Here is an 8,074-nt window from a genome sequence, read left to right as displayed (position 1 = left end):
GCCATTGACAAACTAATAAACTGATATTTGTGTTATGCAATTTATTGATATCTCATGGGACTATTTCACAGCAGACATACCTTTTCCCCAGGAATTTTCATTTATGCTGAATCTATTTTATCTGGTGTGTTGCTTATTTCTCAGCATGTTAGATCCTACAGGTTTTCTCCTGTAGCCACTGTGTGTCATCATTAAGAAGCTTTGCCTTCAGACAAGCTTTAAACAAGCTCTCCCATGATGGTATTCAAGATCCCAAGGGGGAAATGGACCTTCACTGGAGATGCAGTTGGAGAAGTACAGTAAGGATTTCTAGGCTCAGTATGCTGAGGCAGAAGGCTTCCTGTTCCCGGAGCAGCAGCTGGCATCACTGGAGGGTGGAGGGGGTGGGGGGGGGGGGGATTATGACAGGATGTTTCCCAGGCGCATGGATGATGTGGTAAGCAAGGCCTGGCATCTGAGGAAGGAAAAGACTCAATGGCAAAAGGCCTTGTCATGTCCCTCTGACTTACAGAAGCAAATGTGTTTCATACTTTGTTTATAAATGTGATTCCACTGAATTGTATGTCATTAAACCCAGGTTCAGTTTACTGTTCAGTCTTTGTAAACACAGGAACTGTTACAAGACCACTCCATGCTGGGGGCTAACCCTACCCCCCAGCACAGTCCCTAAACTTTCATGTTTCAGGTGACCTCCAGGTCCTTGACTCGCCCAGGAAAACTTGCAAGGAAGTATCCAAGTGAGAACAAAGCAAGTTTTATTCAGGTAGCAGAAAAGAAAGAGCCAGGTCGTGGGCTCCACTGTGAGAGAAGCAAAAAGTGAGTGGATGTGCGCCAATGTAAGAGGTGAGTTGCGTGCATGGTCAGTTAGTTCTTGAGATTTTATGTGTTTCCAAGGTGTGTGTGTTGGGGGAGGGGGATGGGAAAGCAGGGGAAAGGGTGGTTATCTCCAAGCTTTGTGGAGCCAAATTCTGACTCTGGTTGGGAGGGGGCCTTGTTTTTGTGATTTCCAGGACCACCTCAGGAGATTCCTGCAATTAACTGTTTCCCTTTGATCATGCCCAGAGGTGGGTGCTCTGGAGGGTGGATGTTAGCCCCCACACCCTCACTCCACTTGCTGGGATCTTTCCCCAACTTCTTTCTATCATGCCGTAGAGCTACTGTCTCTCTATCATCAGCCAATCCCTTACTGACAAAATATCGTGATGAAGAATAGATTTCCAGATGGCTCTCTTTATTTTCTTTGGATAACTTCTTACTATAATATTTTTGACTCATACTTAGAATTACCAACCACATTTATTTTTCTCAGAACACAGCTGTTCTTTTCAGATAGCCAATATTTTTCTAGCCTTAATACAGTAAAGCTACTGTTATTTGACTTAGACTGATGTGCAAATGATTCCAGAAGGATAAAAACAAATAGGCATACAGAGGGTTTGAAACATGGTGGAGAAAGCACATATTTGAAATCAATCTGAACTTTGTAGCTGTTAGACCTTGGCAAATTCTTTAGTCTTGCTGAATTTTCAGTCCTTCTCTAAAAAATACCAGTTATAAAATGTACCACATACAATTGCTATAAGATTTAAATTAGGAAGATACGTAAAGAGTACATAACATGGTTTCAAAAATTATGCCTTTAATTTTTGAAATTTCAGGAAAATTGTTTAAAGTGCAATTACTTGTTCTCACCCTGTTATAGGCTGAATGTTTGTATCCACCCAAATTGATTTGTGGCATTTGAAGAGAAGGCCTTTGGCAGGAAATTTGGTTTAGATTTGGTCATGAGGGTGGGGCCTTCATCATGTAATTAATGTCCTTATAAGAAGAAAGAGAGAGAGAATGCTTGCCAAAGAAAGACCATGTGAGCACATAGTGAAAAAGCACTGTCTACAAGCAAGGAAGTGGGCTCTCACCAGACACAATCTTCCAGGACCTGGATCTTGGATTTCCCAGCCTCCAGAAATGTAAGAAATAAACTGCTGTTGTTTAAGACACACAGTCTATGGTATTTTGTTTTAGCAACTCAAAATAACCAAAGCACAGGCTCTCCCTCTCTGGAGCATGCCAGAACCTTTCCCTTCGGGTTCCCATCCTCCTTTCCGTCCCCTTCCCCTCAGGCACATTACCATTAGCTTCCTCACTCCCAAGTTCCAAGGGCCCTTCCTTTGCCTCTATAACTGGTTTCCTAAGCTCATACCTTCTAGGAATTACTTCTTATTACCTCTGTGATTTAGCGAATAAATGTTTTCTTACAAAAAAAAAAATCTTAATATTTAAAAACCCAGGGTCCATGATGACCAGACTGAAGGCTCCACTGAACACCGGAAGTCAGTCCTGTAGTCGCCACGGCAACCCAGCACTGACTGCTGAGGGGGCTGCAGATCAGGCCCGGAGAGAGGCCTGGAAAGAGAGGCAGGGTCTGATCCGAAGCATCCATGGCAGCTGTTGATCAGCCATTACCTCTCTCTTTCTCTCTAGGCTTTGCCAGCAGCTGCACTCTGTTTCTCTCCAGGCCTCCGTGGGGACTGCTGATTGGCCCCGTCTTTCTAACCAGGCCCGGAGATAGGCCCAGAAGGTCGGCAGGCAGAGTGGTTAGGGGCGATCAGGCAGGCAGCCAGGTGAGCAGTTAGGAGCCATCGGTCCCAAATTGTGAGAGGGATGTCTGACTGCCGGTTTAGGCCTGATCCCTGTGGGACATCCCCCAAGGGGTCCCGATTGGAAAGGATGCAAGCTGGGCTGAAGGAACCCCCCTTTTTGTGCACAAATTTCATGCACCAGGCCGCTAGTAATAATAATAATGATCAAAGCACAGCATCCAGAATGTTTAGTAATTGTTCTAGGAATCTGCATTTAACAAGCTCTCTGGGCAACTTGAGTGTTATAACATAATTAGGACATGTCACTCAATGGAAATAGAAGTAAACAACAATGATAACACCTTTTAAAAATTATGGAAAAAACAAACATCAGCAAATATTATTTTAGTAGCTTAAAAAATTAATATAAGTACTGTTGCACAGCTGTAAAGGAGTGTAAATACCACTGGGCTTGCTCACATGCCTTTTAAAAAAATAATCAACAGAGATTCTTTACAAAAAAATACCCAACAAACTGTGCTTTTCTAGAAGTAGACTCTGTCCTGAGATCCTCTTAAGAAATTCTAAAGTAGAGCTTTGAGTCCTAGGGAGCTGGCAGCCACCATCCTGGTGCAGAAGCTTAATTTACACAAGCAGAAGCTATTGAAGCAGGTGGACTTCCTGAACTGGCAGGTCACTGACCAAAACCCGCACAAACTTCACGTGTTGTGGTCTTATCAGTTGCAGTGGTACAAGGACTACACGTGCTACCATCAGTTGAGCTGTTCTGTGCATGAGCTGGCCTGGCTCCTGCACGACCTGCCCAAGTACAACCTGTTTCACATGCGTGCCTTGGCCACACTGCTGGACAAGCTGTATGATCTTGGCCTGGTGCTTACGCGCAGCTTGCTTGCTCGAGCTCTGCGACGTCAGGGCCTCATCCTTCAGCTACTGCCGCCTGCCCACTGTGCTCCTTAAGCTGCGAATGGAGCAGTCTCTTCAGGCTGCCCTGGCCTTCCAGTAGCAGGGCCACATGCCATTAGTCATTGACACCACCTTCCTTGTCACATGCAGTGTGGAGGACTTGGCCACTTGGGTTGACTCATCCAAGATCTAACAATGAGGAGCGTGATGATTTTGATCTGGAAGCCTAGCTGTCTTTCCATCCTCCTCAAACACCCCCACCATTAGCCCACACACACACACACACACACACACACACACACCACCACCACCACTGCTGCATTTTATAGATTGGGAAGCTGAGACTAGATCCTGGAGATTCTGTGAAGGCGCTTTCCCTCAAGAGTGGTCAGCCAGTCCTTGGTTCGTTCTTTCTCTCTTTCTCTCTCTTTCTTTCTTTCTTTCTTTCTTTCTTTCTTTCTTTCTTTCTTTCTTTCTTTCTTTCTTCCTTAAATATATTTTTATTGATTTCAGAGAGGAAGAGAGAGATAGAAGCATCAATGGTGAGAGAGAATCATTGATTGGCTGCCTCCTGCACACCCCCTACTGGGGATGAGCCCAGAACTCTCATGTGCCCTGACGGGGATAGAACCATGACCTGCTGGTTCACAGGTCAAGGCTCAACCACTGAACCACACAGGATGGGCCAGTCCTTGGTTCTTAAGAACTTGACTCCTCAACTCACAGCCAAAGGGTGTGCCCCTGTTTTCCATGAAAATTTCTTAGCATCTGGGCTATTGATAAATGACTGCCTTGAAACAATGGGAAGCAGTTTTGTGCTGCAGTGGGAATTGTTAGATTCTTGTACCTTTAACATTGTAGTGTGAAAGCAAGAACTTTGCACCCAGACCCACCCCACCCCCACTTTCCCCTTATTATCTCATAGAAGAGCAGTTTGATTCAATTAATTTAACTTAAATTCTTGTTCCTGTTGTGATTAAGCTGTGTATGACCATGGAGACTTTGGTCTTAAGATTTCACAAAATGGGGTGAGATTTTCAGTGCTCAGTATCTCATCCCTTGTTTAAAGGAATGCTTTATCAATGCCAATAAATGGTCCAATTGCCTTGTAAGTGTGTGTGTGTGTGTGTGTGTGAGAGAGAGAGAGAGAGAGAGAGAGAGATAGAGAGAGAGAGAGAGAGAGAGAGAGATTCCAAAGTTGGATGAACCATAAACATCACCTATAGTTGAATGATTTTGACTTGGGAAGTGGCAATTTCGTATGGTTAAATCTACTACCACATCTGTTTTCAAAACTTTAAAAAATAGTTACAGCTCTATCTCTAATATACATACTGTCCTTAAAAAGCACAATAAAAATAGGCAATGCTAAAAATGTGATATCCAAAGCCAGAAAACAATACATTAAAATATTTTATAGGCCCGTGTGTTTTGAGGTGTTGAGGGTGTGAATCATTTATTAACATACCGTGCTTTCTCTCCAAATTCTACTTTGACAGCCTTGTATTGCTTTGAATCATTTGGTGCTTGAATATTATTGAAACTTGTACATTTTAACAGCTAGAAAACGAGCAAGATTCAATTCAAAATGACCTAACCAACTAACTGGCGGTTTTAAAATAAATTAGAGAATGGTTCAGTCAGACATGGATTTCCTTCTAACTCTGTAAAAATGTGATCTAATCCCACCTATTCCTTTTCAAACACTAAAGAGGATTCCTTAAGATAGTTTTGTGGGGAGGAAATAGCTTTCCCTCCTCCATTTTATGTTCTGGACCAGGGGTGGGCAAACTTTTTGACTCGAGGGCCACAATGGGTTCTTAAACTGGACCGGAGGGCCGGAACAAAAGCATGGATGGAGTGTTTGTGTGAACTAATATAAATTCAAAGTAAACATCATTACATAAAAGGGTACGGTCTTTTTTTTTCAATAGTTTAATTCATTTCAAACAGGCCGGATCCGACCCACGGGCCGTAGTTTGCCCAGGGTTGTTCTGGACTGTAATAAAAACAAACAGATTACCAGGAAAAAACAAACAGAAGTTTAATAACATGTATACCTCCTGTACATATGGGAGAGATTCAGGAAAACTGACTAATTCCTGAAATGGCCCAAGCCACTACCTCATAGACCATCTCCAAGCAAAGACAAAAGATGTTCGAGTAGGCAGTCAGTTATTGGAGGCTACCAGGAAAAGTACAGTAACCAAGAGTACGGTCGTTATATTTAAGTCCTATATTTAAGTCAATGGATAATAGTTCCTAGAAATTTAGTCATTCTTCTCTTCTAGGTACAGAGAGAAAGACACCCTTACAAATGGAGATTTTCCTTATAAATTAAATGTCTCTTACAAAAAAGGTAACTTCTCAGTGTTCGGAGTTTCTCCTATGTTTGCTATTCCTTAAAACTAGTCAGCTTAAAATTATCCTTATGTCAACGAGGCATATTTTGGGTGGCAAATTCTGCTCCCCTTCAGTTTCTTCCCTTTTTCCTTCACAGGCACATGCAAACAATCCAAAGGAACTGCCACATCTCGGCCATTCTGCTTTGAACATCTGCATTGTTGAACCCCAACTAATTCCATGTGGACTCAGTCAGGTAACCAGTTTCCTCCTGGGAGCTAAGTTTTCCTCTCTGCTATCTTATTCAATCAGATAGTGGTTTCCTTGCTGACATAATTTTGTGAATCCTCATCCCCTGGTGTCAGCTGTTGAGGAAAGGTCAAACTCCCTTCACACAGTGATATCTATGCCCTTCATTCACTCCCTCCCTTCCACACACAGGCACAAATGTTTGCTCAGCTGTCAGCCAACACTAGGGCTTATATCTGTAGTTACCATCATTCCCTGGATAGTTCGAAATGCCCAGCTCTCTCTCTTCTACAGATAACTCAGCAAAGTTGTGTAGAGCTTACATAGGAATCTTTTATTTCTGGTTGTAAGCTTGAGAAAAGATTTGACTTATTGGGGTAAAAATGGAAGCATAAAATGGTAGAATCAGTTAGACCTTGATTGCTCATGAATATTCACTAAATGCAAAGTGTGTGTAATCATCTAGTACAGACTTATCTCCTGCTACATAGTATAATCTTTACCTGTATTTTGTAAATTTTTATTACATTATTGTAATTGAACCCAAGTTTTCAAAATTTATCTTCATTGTTGAAAGTATTACAGATGTTCCCCCTTTTTCCCCATTAAAACATGATGCACAGTAAGACCAATCACTAAAGCACTGAGTATGAAACAAGGAAAAAGTTTATTTCAAGAGGCAGTTCAATAAGAAGACAAGAAGAAAGCTCAAATCTGCCTTTCCTATCCAATTTGAGGTGGTTTTTAAAGGGTTAGGGGAGAACAGGTATGGGAAAGCACTGGTGGGGCGAGTTTTAATTGGAGGGCATTGGAGCTTGGCCATTTATAATGGCCCTCAGCACCAGATCTTCCTGGACAATAGACTCTTCACTCTTTGCCTCTGAAAGAGGTTCTGGTGTTTAAGTTCCTATTATGTGTTGGTCCTTTGGATCAGTGGTAGTTGGGGGACAAGATTTTGGTTCCAGGTAGAACTAAAAGTCAAAGATCTTTCCTCTGCACATGCTTTGGTTGCATGACTTGGTCTATTTTGGTCTGTTGGCTCTGAAAAGCAACTCAGTATCCTGTTAGAAACAGGATAGGACCATTTTGAGCTAGTTCCGTGATTACATTATAAGGTTTCTATGTTCATACTGGTTTTACAGATGAATCTGGGGCTCAGAATGCTAAGTACCAAATGGATGTAAAGAATCATTTTGGAGGTTATTGACTTGGACTGTGATAATGGTTTTACAGATACACACATATGCCCAAACGTATCAAACTGAACGTTTTTAAAACATGCATTTTATTTATGCCAATTATGCCTCATTAAAGCTGTAAAAAAAATAGAATGCTACATAATATGTTTGAGATAGCAGAGACAGAAAACAGTGCTTCTATCTTCTCTCAGAAATGTGTGTCCTACTCATCACACCAGGCAGCAGAGCAGTGGGGGAAGAAGGAATGGCCTGGCTGGAATGAAAGGGGATGGAATGAAAAGAGATGGAGTGAAAAGGTGTTTTGGCTTCCCCAGAATACTAGCACCTCCTCCTGATGTGCAAACCAATTTGAGAAAATGAAGCCCAAACTGTGGTACTTGGATCCCAAGTTACCCAGGTTATCTGCTCTGTCATTTGTTTGTGGAGATAGAGATGCTGGTGGCATTGGCAGGTTCACCCCCAATGAGGTGTCTTCTAAAAGAGAAAATTCTGTGCCACAGCCTCAGACCACACCTCAAGTACATGTTAGTCAAAGGAGACTGGGATGACCATCAGCCTTGGATAGAGAAATATGCAAACTCAAAACAGCTGAGCTGTCACCTCTGTTCTGGCTCAGGCTGTGAGGGTCTCATTAGAGGTCTAACCCTGTAGCACATGCAGTAGATGCTCAATAATTATTTTGGGAACAAATGATGGAATGACTCGCCAATTCTAAACAAAATAAATCCAGTGGCTCTTTTACCATTAGATTTATATTCTAAAGTTACAAAGCAATAGATG

At 42.3% G+C, this 8,074-nt stretch overlaps 1 pseudogene; it reads left to right on the top strand.

The window, feature by feature from the left end:
• Positions 1-409: 409 nt before the first annotated feature.
• Positions 410-3,733, top strand: LOC102761367 (annotated as a pseudogene).
• The last annotated feature ends 4,341 nt before the right edge of the window (positions 3,734-8,074 follow it).

The sequence above is a fragment of the Myotis davidii genome, unplaced genomic scaffold, assembly GCF_000327345.1.
Source record: "Myotis davidii unplaced genomic scaffold, ASM32734v1 scaffold1107, whole genome shotgun sequence".
Lineage (NCBI taxonomy): Eukaryota > Metazoa > Chordata > Mammalia > Chiroptera > Vespertilionidae > Myotis > Myotis davidii.
The sequence above is the reverse complement of the archived record's forward strand: the minus strand, read 5'-3'. Positions and strand labels throughout refer to the sequence as shown.